This window comes from Belonocnema kinseyi, chromosome 10 (assembly GCF_010883055.1).
Source record: "Belonocnema kinseyi isolate 2016_QV_RU_SX_M_011 chromosome 10, B_treatae_v1, whole genome shotgun sequence".
Taxonomy (NCBI): domain Eukaryota; kingdom Metazoa; phylum Arthropoda; class Insecta; order Hymenoptera; family Cynipidae; genus Belonocnema; species Belonocnema kinseyi.
The window spans coordinates 35864722-35883884 of record NC_046666.1 but is presented as its reverse complement, the minus strand read 5'-3'; the positions used below and the strand labels follow the sequence as shown (position 1 = coordinate 35883884).

The window sequence follows — 19163 nt, the reverse complement described above, 5'->3', positions numbered from 1 at the left end:
GATGAGGAAGATGATCGAGCCAGTAAAGACAAGATCAAATGGTGGTGGTTCAAAAATTGTTTAACTTGCATATCTTAGCTAAAAAAATCGTACAGTGGCAACCAAAAATTGATATTTTTATGACACACACATGATTTCAGCACTTTTCGACACCTACGAAGCGGGGCTAAAGCTCTACTTTTTACTCTCTAGGGAGTGAAAAGTGAAGTCACATATGAATAATAAAAATTATACATTTATGAACTCACATTTTACGATAATCAGCCGACATACCGTAAAAACTGGAAGGAAATTTTGGTAAGAGATAATAGAATTTTCGGGCAATTTATGATAAGTTACCTTATATAATTGATCAAATTATAGTAAATTACCAACAAAATTTCTGAAAATATCCGGAAAAATTTATAGGAAATTTTACATTGAATTTTGAGTAATTCATCTTAATTCGTCATAAATTTCCTCTAATATTACCATAAATTACCAAAAAAATTAATATATTTCCGAAAATTTACAAAAATGTTTAAAATTGAATTTTGGATCATTTATGATAAGTTACCATATTAACCTGTAAAAGTACTATAAATTACCAAAAATTTCCATACATTTCCTGAAATTTATCGAAATTTTTAAATTGAATTTTGAACATATATTACCAAAAATTTCCTAAATTTCCGGACATTTATAAAAATGTTTAAAATTAAATTTTGGGAAGTTTATGGTAATTTACCGTAATTACCTGTAAAATTACCGAAAATTTCTAGACTATTTCAAGTTGAATTTTAGGTGTTTTATGATAAGTTACCATAAATGACCTCTCACTTTACCGTAAATTACCAAAAATTTCATAAATTTCCGGAAATTTATAAAAATGTTTAAAATTAAAATTTGGGAAGTTTATGGTAATTTATAATAATTACCTGTAAAATTGCCGAAAATGTCTGGAAATTTCTAGACTTTTTCAAATTGAATTTCAGGCAATTTATGGTAAGTAGCCATAAATTACCTCTAATTTTACCGTAAATTACCAAAAATTTCGTAAATTTCTGGAAATTTATAAAAATGTTTCAAATTAAAATTTGGGAAGTTTATGGTAATTTACAATTATTACCTCTAAAATTACCATAAATGACCGAAAATTTTCATAAATTTCAGGCAATTTATAGTAATTTTAAATTGAATTAAGTTTCAATTAATAACCTGTAATACTAACATAAATTATCAAAATAAGTTGCCATTAATTACCTGTAACCCTACTATTCATTATGATAAATTTCATAAATTTCCGGAAGTTTATAAAAATGTTTAAAATTAAATTTTGGGAAGTGTATGGTCATTTACAATAATTATCTGTGGAATTACCATAAATGAACGAAAATTTTCATAAATTTCAGAAAATTTATAGTAATTTCAAATTGAATTAAGTTACCATAAATTACCTGTAATACTAGCAAAAATTATCAAAATTTTAATAATTTTCAGGAAGTTCATAAAAATGTTTAAAATTAAATTTTGGAAAGTTTATGGTAATTTGCAATAATTACCTGTGTAATTACCATAAATGACTGAAAATTTTCATAAATTTCAGAAAATTTATAGTAATTTTAAATTGAATTAAGTTACGATAAATTACCTGTAATACTAACATATATTATCAAAATTTTAATAAGTTTCCGAAAGTTTATAGAAATATTAAAAATTAAATTTTGGGAAGTTTACGGTCATTTACAATAATTAAATGTAAAATTATCATAAATGACCAAAATTTTTTATAACTTTCAGGAAATTTATAGTAATTTCAAATTGAATTAAGTTGCCATTAATTACCTGTAACACTACCATTCCTTATGAAAAATTTCATAAATTTGCGGAAGTTTATAAAAATGTTTAAAATTAAATTTTGAAAAGTTTATGGTAATGTACCATAATTACCTGTAAAATTATCGAAAATTTCTGGAAATTTATAGACTTTTTAAAATGGAATTTTAGGCAATTCATGGCAAGTAACCATAAATCACCTATTATTTCACCGTAAATTACAAAAAATTTGATAAATTTCTGGAAATTCATAAAAATGTTTAAAATTACATTTTGGCAAGTTTATGGTAATTTACAATAATTTCCTGTGAAATTACCATAAATGACCGAAAATTTTCAGAAAATTTATAGTAATTTCAAATTGAATTAAGTTACCATAAATTACCTGTAATAATGCTATAAATGATCAAAAATTTAATAAATTTCCGGAAGTTTATAAAAATGTTTAAAATGAAATTTTGGGAAGTTTATGGTAATTTACCATATCCACCTGTAAAATGACCATAAAAGAACGAAAATTTTCGTAATTTTAGCAAATTTATAGATATTTTCAAATTCAATTTTGGGAAATTTATGGTAATTTAACATATATTATATGTAATATTACCGTAAATTACCATAAATTACCTGTAATAATACCTTAAATTGTCATCAATTACCTGTAATACTACCTTGAATTACCAAAAATTTCCGGAAATTTATAAACATGTTTAAAATTTAATTTTGATTAGTTAATGGTAATTTACCATATTTACCTGTAAATTTTCCATAAATCATCCATTCGTTATAAGAAATATCGTATGTGCCAAAAGGAGAAGGAGTTTTTCAACTTGTGCACCTCTAGGTGCGTAATATATTATTATTAAAGCTCGAGATTTGTAGTATACGATGTCGTATTCGAAAATCAAAAAAATCCATTCATTCACAATAAATTCCCAAAATTGACGTTATAGGTAATGTCTAAGGCCAGATTCGTTTTCAGCGTCAAGAAAATCTATAAGATTCTTCTCCTGCACATCCCGTGTAGAAATTCAAATGGGGAACTAGTCTGGTTCCCGACCATTCGACCCCACTTAAAGTCGGGGGCTAGTCGGGTCATCTGACTAGCCCCCGACCAGTAGCGCCACGGTAGATTAGTCGGGGGCTAGTCAGGTGACTCGACTGATCCTAGTCAGGGCCTGATCGGGTACTATTAGAGGTCATATGCTAATACATCCGCGTGGAATATTAACTAAACTCTCCTAAATTTGTGGAACATCCACTGCAAGTTTGGCAAAATACTTATTAATTATGGAAATCTCCATAAACTTTTTTGAAATATTTAAAAGTGCTCAAATTTAACCAAGATTTAATGGAGAAGATAACCTATGCTTAAAAATACATAAATTTATTTTTAAAAATTCCCTAAAATTTGTGGAATATTAATTTAAAAAAAAAACTTCAGCCGGAAGGCACCAATGAAAGAGCTTCGCTCTGAAGGAACCGCCATGTTGGACACAGTACTCTCTGCTCCAGGTAATTATGCTTCGTTACGTGTGGACTGCTGTCTTAAACACTCGACGCGTCATTTCTGTTGCGCGAGAGGCGGCACGTCGCGCCCTTGCGGATTTTCTTTAAAGCTCCCAGTCCAGAACTGCAAGACTCAAATGAAGATGGTAGCGAAATCTGAACTGTACCTAATAGTACTGTGCTTAATAGTTTACTACTAGGATACTGCTCTTCACTGATTAATCAAGAACTTTTTCTCTTTCCAATTTTAACAAATTTAGTGTCTTATGACTTTCGGCAGACTTTTCACCTACATCTATATGTATTTTTTCCAATATGGATTTATTAAAAATTCCATACAAAGGTATTTATAAATGTTCCTAGAAATTCGCAATTTTCTAAAAAATACTACAAAAAAATAAGATTACTTTTTGAAGTTTTTGATCGTTTTTTAAAATAAAAAGTTGATTTTCGTACAAAACTATTAACTTTATAATTATTTATTAAGTATATTTGAGATGAATTTAACATTATTAAATCTTTTCTCCAAAAAACGGTGTAAAATTATTGTTATATATATTCTTTGCGTTTTAGAATAAAAAATCATTACGCTTTTTTTAGATATTACCTCATTTGATAAAACCTCGCCGAAAAGTCAAACACAAGAATAACTCGACCAGAGCCCCACTAGCTCCCGACAAGAGCCTGAAGATTACCTGCACGGAAATTAGTGAACAAAAAGGCCCGACTAGTCCTTGACCAACCACCGACCAGGTCCCGACTGAAATTTTGAAAACAAAAAGCCCAACTAGTCCCCGATTAGTCCCCGATTGGTACTTTATCAAAATTAATAACCGGACTAGCCCCCGATTAGTGCCTGACTTGTAATAGGGCCAAATGGGGTTATTTCCACACGGGATTTGGTGCAGGATCCTTGAAAATTGAATACCTTAAAAATTCGGAAAGTTTTTACATCTTAAATCAGGTTTTAAAATATCTTTCTCTTATTAAAAAAATAACCACAGTGTGCGGTCCAGGTATATTATGTCACATGATTGACTGACATGTACTATAGGGTAGCGATTTAAAATCCCCAGGATATGTTACCAAGGATGTAATCAGAGTGGCGTAAACGTCTGCGCTGTCGCTTCACTCGAAAATTATGTCGACGCTCTACCGCTGCCTTTGCCCCGTATATATACATATATATGGTACCTTCATGATGTCCATAAATATTCCGTAATATTCGTTGGATAAGAAAATGAAAAAAGAAGATTGGAAATGCAGAAAATACTATGTTAAATCGTAAAAATACCTTAGACTGCCGGACGCCGTAATTATACTGCAAGTTGCATATACATATATGTAATATTTAATATGTATATATCTACTTTCTGCAAACATGAAGGGACTACCGACATGGTAAGCAAATTATGTCTCAGGGGCAAAGCCAGAGTTGGTCTCTCATAAGCTCAACTACGAGGTAGGTCAGAAAACGATCCGTGACTAAATTTGGCAATGAGACGCTCAAAGCCTTAATTTATGGCGAATAATTAGTCGGTTTCTTACCTTTAATTATTCCATTGCTTACCTTAGGTTACGCTAAATTTACTTGTGGGGTTTATATAATTAGAAGAGAAGCTGGAAATGTTTTTAGATGGATGACCAATTTCATATGAAAACGAGAGAATGACTGGACAATGATCAATTTTTAGAAATTTTGTTTTTAACCATTTCCAATTTTTTAGGATACTGTTTAATAAACGTGTCCTCTGAGTCTTTCAAAAATTTAACAAATGCCAAATAACGACGTGTTTCACCAAAAATTGCTGAGCGAGCTGCGCCTAATAGGCTGGGGCGGTAGACCAATTTTTCGGAACTTTTTTTTAACCATTTCCAGTTTTTTAGGATACTGTTTGATAAACATGGCCTCTAAGTCGTTCAAAAGTTTAACAAATACCAAATAACGCCTTGTTTCGCCAGAAATTGCTGATTAAGCTGCGCTAAATGGGATTATGCGTTATCGTGTTTGGAAGATGATTTACGGGATTTCAAAGTATTTCAGGGAATTTTTAGGAATTTCTCCAGACCTAATCGATTTTACAGTATCTTCAAGACTTTAAAGATTTTTAAAAAATGAAATAGGTTTCAAAGATGTTTGGGTATTTTACAAGTTTCCAAGAAATTTTAACAGAATAAGAATCAGAACGGATTTTTAAAGTAGAATCAAAGATGTCAAAGTATTTCAAGGATTTCGAACGAATTTACGAATTTCAAATAATTTCTAGAGAACATCAAGGATTTAATTAAATGAAATGGAATTTTAGGGGATTTTTACGAGTTTATACGGATTGTACCGAATTTCATGAGATCTAAGAGGCTTTCAAAAATTTAAACATGATAAAAAAGTTTTTAAAAAATTTAAGATTTTAAGAGGGTATACTGAATTTTAAAAGGTTTAAAAAAGTGTAAGAAGATTTAAGGTAATTTACAAATGTTAAATAACCGTCAATTATAAAATAATTGAACTTTTATAGTAATTTCTAGAACCGACGAAAATAAACAAAATATTAATTGCCACGAATTTTAAAGAAGTAATTTAAACATTCTGTAAGAATATTGTTCAAGTGGAAACTGTTTATGCAACTAAAGGTATATGGATTTTTTACTATAGCTTTAATTTCAGATAAAAACTGCAATTTAATTATCATTTAATTAGAGAATAATTGCAGCTTTTAACCCAAATTAAGGCTTAAAAAATCCATATAAATTTAATTGAATAAACCATTTTTTTAAAGCCACGCTTAGATTTCTCCTTAAAAATTCGTTGCAATTAACATTTTTCGTCACAGATTTTATCAACCATTTTACAAATTGTTTAAGTACCGGTTTAACATTTGAAATTAATTAAAATTTTGAAAGATTTATACGCCATGTCTTCCTATGTATTAGTACTTATTAGGAATTTGTAAAAATTATTTATCTTCTCACTCGAAAAAATTAATTTTTAAATTATGAGAATGACAACTGAATGAAGACCATTTGGTTTTTCCGCTCTAGAATACAGCAAATTAAAAAAAAAATCTTTTCATCTTCCTGAAACATTGTAAATAAATTCCACATGCTTCTATATTTTTGAGTAAATTTTCCATCATGTAGTATAAGAATAATTTTATTTTTGCTTCTTATCCAGTTGTCATTCTCCTAAATTCTCAAATTCCAGTGCGAATTTTTTAAAAATTTTAGAATATCAAAAAAAAAAAATATATATATATATCATATTTAATAGACCAAAACAAAAGTCCTCATTATAATTTGATTATTCTTTAAGAAAAATAAGCATTTTTATAATAATTTATGAGATGGAAAATAGCCTTCTATAATTTCAGTAAAATTTTGGCACTGTCTAAGGTTACGAAATTTTCCTTAATTTTATATATCTTTTTTTTATTCATCCAGTAAAATTTTAATTATAGTCCTTATGCAGTTATCATTTTTTCTGCCCAACAAATTTTTTTCGTGAACTCACATTATTTTAATTTTTGGGTGAATTATGGAAAAATAACAAAAATTGTAATTAAAAAGTTGTATCTTGGAAAAAATTTACATTTTTCAACATATGGATTTTTTTTAATTCATGTAGGTTTAAGTTTTAAAACGAAATTTATATACGACTTTACAATAATTTTACCAACAATTAAAACTCCCCAATGGTGAAAAATACCGAAAATATAATTACTGAATTTATTTCAGAGATTTTAAATTACAAAAAAATAATGCCAAAAATATTGAGCAACGAAATAAGAAAATTCCGTAAGTAAAAGTTGATAAAACTAAAAAAAAATTAGAAATTTCCAAAACTTTGAAACCAGAATGTTCAAAATCCTGAAATTTCAAGTCCACGAAATTAGTCAGTTCTTTAAATTGGTAAATTAGCAACATTTGTAATTGCCAAAATTTTAAATTCCCTGCACAAAAATATTTAAATTTAATATTTTTTGTATTTTTTAGAATAATATTTTATTTAAAGACGCTTATGGTATATTTGGAAAAATTGAGTTACAAGTTTCGGAAATTTAAGGTTATTTTAGGAAAATTCAGTTACGCATTTCCTAATTTTTAGATGCAATTACTGAATTTTTTATATATATCGTATCTAAAAATTCCGAAATTTGCAAAAAAAAAATTTACGTTTCGAGAAACGGTAAATTACGAAACCTTCTTCGTAATTTAAGATAAATTTATGAACATTTTTTCAAAAATTTGTAATTTTATGAAAAGTTTAAGAAAATTGATTTATAAATTTCGTAATTTTCATCTACAATTATCGAATTTCCTGATTTATTAATATAAATTTATCACATTTTATTTATTTCATCAATTTTTGTATTCAAAATCTAAAGGATCTTCTATTTTCATTTTTTTTAACTGTATATTTTATAAAAATATATGAGTTCAGTTTCTGAAAGACACTAAACTTGAAATGTTTAAAAAATAGGATTTATATTATACTATAAGAAAATAACTTTTTCTTTATAAAGGGATTGTTTGCCTATGTGAAAACTCACAGGATATTATCCTCGTATTTCTGTGTTTAACAAAATTTTTTAATAAAATAAAATATGGCCTTTTCGAAAAAATTCACTTTGAATTTTTTTTAATTTACGTCATTTTAGATATTTTTATAATTCACGTAAATATTCAAGAATTCAAAAATGTTGTTATTGTAAAAAACAAAAAATACGCGTCTCACAACAAACTGCTGGATTTCATATGAAATTGGTCTGATATATAGTTTCATTGAAATTGAAAATATCTCCCAATATTAACTATTTTTATCGTGATTTTTTTTATTCAGATTGAATATTATACTTTAACAGAAGATTTTTTAGTCTAAAGTTAAAGCCTAAGGTTGTAGCAGACTCTAAGGTAAAAAACAATTTTCCTTACAGAAAATTGTTTAACAAAAGATTAACTTTTCAGTTTATGAATTTATGAGAAACACTTTGAACAATTAATTGAAGCTTGTACTTCTTGAGTATCAATTTGTGCAATTTACAGCTCATATTAGCTTTAGGTTTCACTTAACTAAAGTGGAAATTCCATAGTCGACCGATATCATAATTTTAATATAATCTCAAAACTCAATTTGGGCGTGATTAAAAAGTTTGTTAAACAGTTTTTTTAAATATGTTAAGCTCCTAAATTATTTGAAATTTATTTAAATTTTCCAAATTATTAATATTCTTTTAACAAAAAAATTATTTTAGTAGACTTTTGCAAATTAAATTTCATGCCTGTATTGTATATATTAATAATAAAGTTTAATTTAATATTTCCTATTCTGCCGGACGAATAACAAATTCTCTGTGATTTTTACTATCAAGTATTTATATTAAAAGGCTGTATTATATCAAGGTGTGATAAATTTTTGAACATCTAATTTCCATGCAATTTTTGCCCAGAGATTTTTGTCATCGACAACGACTATAATTTCATCACAAAAATATTGTGCTAAAAAGGATGAAAAATTTGGATATTCAATCTTCATAAAATGATGAATATAAATCATAAGTAAGACATATTAATAGAATTAGAAATAAATAAAAGTAATATTGTGTACAAGAAATGTTTTACGATTAAATACTAGGATTAAGAATAAAATAAAAATTGTATTTCTATTATAAACTCAGTTTAGAGGTAAAGATTTTAGTGAAAGAGTTCAGATTCCAATTTAGTTTATTTTATTATTAACTATTTATTTTAAAAAAAAGATTAAAATTTTTTTCTTAATTGGAAAAAAAGTATCTTGACTCTTTCAACTAGTAAGGGGCCGTTCATAAACTAAATTATCAATTTTAGCAAAAAAAAATGCCTAAGATTTTATGTCAGAATGCATTGAATTCACAACAACAAAATAAATAAATTTCACGCAAAAAATTTGTTTTTAATAAAAAAAGTTCATGAATTTTTAAGCTGAAAAGATGAATTTCCGATTAAATGATCGAAATTTATAACAAAAAAAGGAGGAAATAGAGGAATTTTCAAACCAAAAATACGAATTTTTTAAAAGACAGTTGAATTTCTAACACGAAACATTCTCGACCGAAAATGACTTCGAGAAAATAGTTGATTTTTCAATAAAATAATTTAACTTTTAACAAATATTTTAACTTTTAACCAAATTCAAGAAAGAAAAAAATAACAATTATTAACAAACAAGGTTAATTTTCTACACAAAAATAAGATTTATCAAAATAATAATAATATTTAAACTATAATTAAAACATTAAAATTTTCAGATGAAAAAATTAATTTTAAGCTAAAAAAAATTATTAAAAAAAAGACTTCAACTTTCAACCTCGTATGTTGTTGAATTTTCATTGAAGGAAGATGAATTTTTAACCAAATTTAATTTTATTATTTTATATTAAATTATTTACCAAATAGATTAATTTTTAAATACAAGTGGTTCAACCTTAAACCAAGTGTGTTTTATCAAAAAATGTTTTTATTTTAAATCAAATAAAGTTGAGATGATCCAAAAGAAGACGAATTTTTAAAACAAAAATAGATTAACTTTCAAACAAGTATTTGAATTTTTTCCTAGAAAAGACCAATTTTCAATTTAAAATATCAATTTTCGGCTAATAATGGAAAAGTTACATTCTCTGGAAAGAAATTAATTATCAAAGAAATAGAAAGAAAGAATTTTCAACCAAAGAAATATATTTTCCAATTATATGATGAATCTTCCACAACAATCAATTAAAATTTCACAAAAGAATTCAACTTTCAAACAAATATTTGCGTTTTTAACCAAAAAGATGATTTCTTTGACCGTAAAAATTAAATTCTATACTAATTAAATTTGTTTTTAACTAAACAAGGTCAATTTTCAACTAAAAATAACAATTTAAAACCAAAAATTAAATAGGTAAATTATTAACCGAAAATATGTATCTTGAACAACAACAAAAAATGATTTTTTAACAAATAACCTCAACTTTCAACCAAGTAGTTGATTGTTTGATCCTGAGTGATGAATTTTCAACAATCAAGTTGAATCCTGAACATTGAAAAAATCAATTTTCTACCAGGAAGTTGCATTTTTAAACAAAAATGGATGTATTTTCAACCACGAAGATACATTTTCCATCAAAAAGACGAATTTTTAACAAATAGTTGAATTTTCAACAAAAAATATAAATTTTCATTAAATAGTTTAAATTTTGAGTAACAAAATTGTTTCTCAATAAAAAAAAATAAATTTTCAACAAAATAGTTTAATTTTAAACGAAAGAGATGAGTTTTCAACTAAAAAATTATTAAATCTTCGAAAAGAAAAATGAACTTCAACAAAAGAGTGAGAATTTGAAAAAACTACATTTCAACCATAAAAAATACTCATTTTTTAAAGAATAGTTAAATTCTCAACCAAGAAGATGAATTTTTCACCAAATAGTTAAATCTTCAAATTAAAAAGGTCAATTTATAGCTAAAACGAATAATTTAAGCAAAAATCGAATATTTTCATTTTCAGTAAAAAAAAATTCTTTTTCAACGAAGAAAAATCAAGTTTTCAGCAAATTAGTTAAATTTTAACTGGAATGTATGAATTTTAACTGAAATTATGAATCTTGCAAAATGGAAATTAATTTTTAACAAAATAAGTTAGGAATTTAATAAAATTGTTTGATATGTACCAAAAACGTTTTTGTTTTTTTAACTAAAGTTTTGACTAAAAAATTAAGAAATTTAAATTAATATAATTTTGAATTGCATTTTCAAACGAAAAAAGATCATTTCTCAACCAACAATCGAATATGTTAATTTATCAAATTCCAAACAAAAATAAAGCGAATTTTTAACAAAATAGTTAAATTTTCAACAAAAAACATGCATTTTTATTAAATAAATTAATTGTCAAGTTCAATTTTTAGTTTAAAAAATTATTTTTCAGCCAAAAACGGATCTGATTTTGACAGAATACACAAAGCTTCGACCAAAAAAGATTATATTTTAAAGAAAAAAAAAAGGATTTTTAAACAAATAATTGATTATTTAACTAGAAAAGATATTAATTATGAAATTGACAATTTGATTTAATATAATTTTAGATTGAATTTTTGACGAAAAAAAGATAATTTTCAACTAAAAAATAAATAATTACATTTTCAGTAACAAAATGAATTCTTAAAAAAATGAATTTTCAACAAAATAGTTCAATTTTAAAACAAAGAGATGAGTTTCCAAATAAAATTATAAATCTTCAAAAAGAAAAATGAATTTTTAACACAAGATTGAGAAATTTAAAAAATTACATTTCAATATTTAAATCTACAAATGAAAAAGTACAATTTATAGCTAAAAAGAAAAATTTAAACAAAAATATAATATTTTCATTTTCAGTAAAAAAAATTATTTTTGAACCAAAGAGAAAACGAGTTTTCAGCAAACTAATATTTTGATTTAAAAATTAAGAAATTTAACTTAATACAATTTGGAATTGCATTTTAAAACTTAAAAAGACAATTTCTCATACAAAAATGCAAAATGTGAATTTATAAATTTCCAAACAATAATAAAGTGAATTTTTAACAAAATAGTTCAATTTTCAACAAAAAAATGCATTTTTATTAAATAGATGAATTTGCAATTTCAATTTTTTGTTAAAAAATTATTTTTTAAACAAAAACAGATCTGATTTTTAAGAAAATACTCAAAGCCTGGACCAAAAAAGATTAATTTCCTAACAAAAAGACGACTTTTTAACCAAATAATTGAAATTTTAACTAGAAAAGATCAACTTTCAGCTACAAATATTATTTTCGTGCAATAATCGAATATTTAAATTTTCAGTAAAAAAAATGGTATGTGAACAAACATTAAATTTTCAATAAAAGAGTCCAACTTTCATGTAAACAAATGAATTTTTAACTAAAATAATTACCTATATTTGACTCAAAAATTATAAAATTGACAATTTGATTTAATATAATTTTATTTTGCATTTTCAACGAAAAAAAGATTATTTTTAACCAAAAATTAAATAGTTAAATTTTCAGTTAAGAGCATTAAATTTCAACCAAAAATGAAACGAATTTCTAACAAAATAATGAAATTTTCAACCAAAGAGATTTCATATTCAACCAAAAAACGTTGCAGGACCATCTTTAAATTTTGTGAACTATATTTTCTATACTTTATATTCTCAAATCTTGAAGTGTAATACAAATTTTATTATTTCATATAAAATAAAATTGATAAGGTAGTTTATTGACGGTCCCAAATTTCTGAAAATAAAATAATTATAGACAATAGTTTAAAGAAACACCAGAAAATTTCGAATGAGTCTGAAACTGAATACGACTGAAGAGTAATATGTGACTAATGTATAAAAAAAATGAGTTGGCAAACTTTTTCTGCTTTTCTCGTTCGTCGATCCTTCCACTCTAATTTTTTATAAAAGAAAATAGCAGATTTCCACGAGTTCGAGGTAATTATTTTCCAGTGAGTGTCACTTTTCTACAAGTGCACTGAAGGTAAAAAAAGGTGGAAAAAAGTTTAAATCGTAGAGGGAATAGGAAATTCAATTATCGGTTCATGTAATTGTAATGCACAGTAAATCAATGAAAACTTCTCGAAATGTTGAAATCTCCATTGCCCTAGTTCTTTAATTAATTATCCTATTAATTATTAACCCAAATTACAAATTTATCATTCCGTGGAAATCGATGCATGTCAGCACCTATGAAATAATAATTAAATAATTTTAAATGAAGTCCACACACAAATATACGTAAAAATTGTTTATTGTAAATCCACGCCACACGTATATCATTGATACAATAATTATGATCAAGTACATATGTGACATTACATGTATAAAATTTATCTAATAAATATATTACAAAATTGAGGTCGTTTATTATTTAATTGTATTATAATTGCAATCACTCAATATTTATATTTTGTATAGAAAATTAAATATTGAAGGTTTCTTAAATACTAGTTTAAAACTCAGATAAAAACTTTATACTACATGTTCAAAAAAAGCACACACATTCTAAGGGAGCTTTCGTTAATTAAAGTTTAAATTTGAGTTTATTGAAAAAAATTCGAAAATCGGGAAAACTTAATTAATAAAACCTCCCTACCTTATATTTATAAATAATCGATGTTTGAAGGAATTAAATTTAAGATTTTCTTGTGCTCTCTGAAATTTTTCAGAATAAAATCACTTATCTAATTTTTTCTACGGTGGATTCCACACCGGACTCACGCAAATCTGAACAATTTTTTTGACAGTAATTGCACTTTTTCTATTTTGGACACTTTTTGATCTTTTTAACGCGATTCCCAAAAAATGTTGTCACTGGTTAAAAAAAAATGATAAAATCTACGTGCTTGACATAAGTTCTTTCAAAACAAATCTTTTTGAGAAAATAAATTTTTTATTTTTTTATTTTTGCTTCAAATGTTATTATACTGTGTTATTCAATATTTTTTTAATTCACAAAAAACTTTGTAAATTTCTTTTATATAAAAATAATTTGTTTGGTTCGATCGGTTTTACAATACATTTTGATTGTTGGTACAATGGCAATACAAACATGTAATAAACTGAATTTTTTGGGATACAATTTTTTTTAAATCAATTAAAATCGAGAGGACTGAAAAATTCTGAGAATAAAAATTCCCGAAACTGTAAAATTCTCGAAAAAAAAATATTCGAAATGAAAAAACCAAGAAAATGTAAAATTGCCGAAAATTGAACATTTCTGAATTTAAAGAATCCCGACCGTTTTTAATATTATCGAATTTGTGAGTTGGCGATAAGAAATGCCAAAATAATATTATCGACAATAAATATTTCGGAGTTATAAAATTCCTAAGCTGAACAATTAAAAAAATTATTTTTAAAATAAATGAATAACAAGTAAAATAAAATATACTTTCATCACATAAAATTATTTTATTTTTATTTGTTCGATTATTTACAAGTTTTTTATTTATTTAGATTCCGAAATTTTCAAACATTCGGAAATTTTCCAATTCGAGATTTTTAAATTTTCAGCAATTTGTTGGGCCTTCATTTCAAAAATTTTTTTTTCTTCAAAATAAAAAATTTTCTTATTGTTAAAAAATGATGACAAATTATTTACATTTTTATTCATTTATAATGTTGGAAAAAATGTAAAAAACATGTTTTCTGAATTAACTTAAACACAATTTAAAAAAAAATGATTGATTAAATATGTCGAATCTGAATTTTTTCAGCATGAATCGAATTATTTTTTGTGAAATTGAAAATTTCGTTTATTTTTGACATTTTCTAACGCTATAAAAAGCACGACTAATTTTTTGTTTAATAAAAAAAAATAATAGCATGTTTGATTCAAATTCGAAACATTCAACTTTTAAAAAAATACAAGAAATTTAATATTTTCTTTCTGAATTATTGTACTGGATGTTAAGTTGTAAAATAACTGTTTTTGCATTTTTATATGATAAAAATGTTTAGTAAATAATCTGAATTAATAAAAAAAATATTTTTTATTAATGTAATGAAGCCTAGAATCATTTTAATGCTCTTAAATTAATAATAATACTAATAATACCAAAAATACTCATAATCTATTAAATCAAGTATAAAACCGATATAATCAATTCAAAATGTTATTTTTCAAAATAGAGATTTCAAGAACTAACTTTTGTTACTTTAAGAAAAGAAATTAATTAATAATTATTTAATTAGTAGCTGTCATGCTAAAAGTCAGATATCTGAAAAAGTCTATTTTCTATGATTTTAAGAATCAAAATATTATAACTGATGTCATTTCAAATAAAAAGCCTAATTTTTTATAAAAAATTTTTTAATTCACACCAAAAAATTAATTTGAACCAAATTTTTTCCCCTTCATTTTTTTCACCTTCGCTTCTTACCAAATTTTGAAAAATAATTGCATTTTAATAAATGACGGCTAATTTTTTCCGGGGAAACATTCTTTACAACTCTAGTATTTCTAATTTTTAAAGTAAATTTGTCTATTTATCTATTTTCCTATCTATTTAAGAAAACATTTTTTAAACAAATAATTATATTTTAAGATGATTTAGATATTTTTAAAATTGGAAAAAGTAGATTTGCATAAAATGTTTTCCCGGAAAAAATAATCTGTCATTTATTTAAATCTATTAAAATATCATTTATTATAATTCATAAATTTTTTTCTATTTTTCTGTCTATTTAAGAAAACAGTTTTTAAACAAATGATTATATTTCAAGATTATTTAGTTATTTTTAAAACTGGCAACAGTAGAGTTGTAAAAAATGTTTTCCTGGAAAAAATAAGCTGTCATTTATTAAAATTTATTTAAAATGTTCTATTTTTCTATCTATTTTAGAAAACCTTTTTTGAACACATAACTATATTTGAAGATTGTCTAGTTATTTTAAAAGTTGAAAAGAGTAGAGTTGTAAAAAAAAATTTCCCGGAAAAAATAAGCTGTCATTTATTTAAAATTTTCTATTTTCCTATCTATTTAAGACAACTTTTTTTAAACAAATAGTTATATTTTAAGATTAATTAGCTCTTTTTAAAATTGGAAAAAGTAAAGTTGTAGAAAATGTTTTCCCGAAAAAAATAAGCTGTCATTTATTAACATTTATTAACATTTTTCTATTTTTCTATCTATTTAAAAAAAAATTTTGAAACGAATAATTATATTTTAAGATTATTTAGTTATTTTTAAAATTGGAAACAGTAGAGTTCTGAAAAATGTTTTCCCGGAAAAAATAAGCTATCAGTTATTAAAATACAATTATTTTTCAAAAATATGTAAGCAACGACGGTAAAAAAAATCAGTGGCAAAAAATATGATTAAAATTAATTTTTTTAGTGTGAATTTTAACATTTTTTCTAAAAAATTAGGCTTTTAATTTGAAATGACATTAGTTGTAATATTTTGATTCTTAAAATGAAAGAAAACCTATTTTTTCAGGTAACTGACTTTTGACACAGCTACCTTAAGTATTAAAAAATAATACTTTGGGCAGTAATTAAAAAAGATATTATTTTTTTACAAACAATTTATTATGGTTTTTTAAAATTAAAATTTGAAAGTACAACGAAAATTAGAATAGGCATTTTTATGGAATCGAGTTTTTACAAAAATGAACATTTTTTTCTCTCTAAAAAAAAATAATAATCAAGAAGGACCTTCTGGAATTAATTTGAACCTTATAATTAGGATTCTCTGGAGTTTTTTACAATAATAAAAATAATAATTTTAGTTTGGAGTCATAATAGTAATATGCCCTTTTTGGCCGTTCTCGAGAAAATCGAATTCAATTATCGCAGCCAGTACTTTTTTATATTTTGTTGTTAATCAGAAGGTTTATAATTGTAATTTACTTCAATTATCTTCAAAAATTATGCAAATAATAATTTCCTTAATATTTTTTTAACGGAAACACTTAATTTTTTTAATTTATTATGTTTTTCGCAAACAAATTTATTTTCTATACATTTTATTAATTTCTCTCCTTATTCTTATTATTTTTATTTATTATCAAAAGGATGAAGGAGATTAAAATAATTGTATTCTTAATTAAAGTTTTCAAGCAGAATAATTACTCAGCAACAAAACATTTGCTTCCTGGAATAGAATATGTTATTTTTCTCTATTTTCTTTGTGCAAATAACGATCAATAAAACTCAATATTAAAAATAACTTTCAACTATATGCTTTATTTAAAGTCTACTTTTACACCTGTACACAATTTGCAATCAATACCAAGTTATACAAAAAAATAATAACATTTATATTAAATAATTCTTTTTGCGAAAAACATGAGAACATTTTTTTTAAGTGCTCTTTTCAGGGGAAAAAGTATTTAAAAAATTATTATTCGCTTAATTTTGGAAGATCACTGAAGTAAATTATATTTATAAATATTTAAACAAATAAAAAAAAGTACAGGCAGCGAATATCGAACACACAACCTTCCGTCTATGAATCCGAAGCGTCATTGCATGAGCGGTGTTTTAATTTAAGCTGTGTTTTTAACGGTACACTCTAACCCAGCAGACGCAAAACGGTACACTGGTGCGAATTGGTTTGTTTTCAATGTTAATGTTAATTATTTAATATGTTGAACATATAATAAACAACTAGCGTATATCACACATATTTAACATATATATTTAATATATGTGGGGATAATCCGTTGCAGCTGCGTTTGCGTAAATGCCAACCAAATGAAAAAACGTCGGGTGCGAATTCGCACCAGTGTACCTATGAGGGTTAAAGAGTCAAAAAGTGTCCAAATATAAAAGGAGCAATAAAACGATTTTTTTACTAAAGAAACAAGTAGAAAAGGTTCAGAAAAAAATTGATGATATGAAGGTCTGGTTTTTGTGAGCCCTGCGTGGAATCCTACATCGTTTCTGGGCTTATTCCATTAATCAATCTCATGTGAATATAGAGAAAGAAGAGCCTTCTGGAAAGTAATATATGAAAGTCTTTTTGAAAAGGCACTCTTTGTATAGTCACCGGTTTTCTCTCTCGACGCTTTCAACGAAAACTTTAGTCTTTTACAGTCTTTCATAGTAAACAGCCCGTGAATTACGTCCAAAGGACTCTTTTTCGAACCAGCATGACAAACAAAAGGATTTTCTCGGGAAGAGACTGTGATAATGCCCTCAGCAAAATGTCTCATTATCACTATAATTCTATTTTAGCCTGCAGCCCTTTCAGTATTATTTTCAGGAGAAAGAAGCCATTCACTAATAGTCTAATACGCTTCGTAAAACTTCATTACGACTGCAAATTTAATAAAGTCCTTTCATTTTTCTACGTTCTGAATGGCAACAGTGAAATTTTAATAGATTTTTCATACAACTTTTTAAAATATTTATTCAAAAATGTTTGTAAATATTTTTAAATAATAAATTTAAGGTGGCAGTACAGAACTAGATGAATGGAAATTTTCGAGGGAGCCAAAAAGCATTTTATAAAATTGAAATTCTTATTTGAGGCTGAAACAAAAACCCACTACCAAACTACAGTATTGCTAAATTCATTAAAAATTCAAGCAACGTCGATAAAAAATTGCGATAAATAATTCAATTTTTAGTTAAAATAAAGACTAAAAGTTTCTTTCGAGTGTAGAGTGTCTTAATGCTAAAAATAATGTTATCATTTTAAAAATGTACTTTCCTGTAATTTGACAAAAAATTTTAAGAATGAAATTTAACGGGTTTACGAAATATGGGATGCTAAATGAGAAGAAAAAATTGTTTATCCAAAAAATGTATCCTCTTGCGAGAAAATTAAAATTGAAGATCGCGATATCACATTTTTTTCTAAAAATCCGAAAAGGTCAAAAAAATTATTACGTCAAAATTTTAAATTAAATTAAAAAAATTCCTTCATGAAACAATTACATTTCAACAAAATTAAAAACAAAATGAGTCCTGAGCTTAAAAAATTAAAAATTAAAAATTTAAATTAATTTTTTAAATTAAAGTGTTAATTGAACGAGAGTAAAAAATATTTCGCCAAAAAAGGTAGCTAATTCCGAGTAAATCGTCCTGGAATTTTAAAGTTAAAATTTGACAATTTTTGGAAATTGACTTTTGGTAGCGACTAAAAATCGAATTTTTACTTATTCACAAAAATAAACATTTTTCTTTCAAGATATGGAGATTCTTAATAACAATAAGAAACTTTTTATTTAAAAAATTATTCTTTTGCGAGAAAATCAAACTTTAGTGTGACTATTATTCTGATGTATACGATTTTTTAGTGTAAGGCCTATAGAAAGAAGAAATATTTTCTTTTCAATAAAC

At 25.0% G+C, this 19163-nt stretch overlaps 1 protein-coding gene across 1 annotated transcript in view; it reads left to right on the top strand.

The window, feature by feature from the left end:
• The window catches only part of LOC117181711, a 235881-nt gene extending 231316 nt beyond the window's left edge, over positions 1 to 4565 (top strand). Inside the window, exon 15 of the mRNA XM_033374648.1 lies at positions 4401 to 4565. The gene's annotated coding sequence lies outside the window, so the exon portion shown is untranslated. The remainder of the gene's footprint in view (positions 1 to 4400) is intronic.
• Positions 4566 to 19163: the final 14598 nt, after the last annotated feature.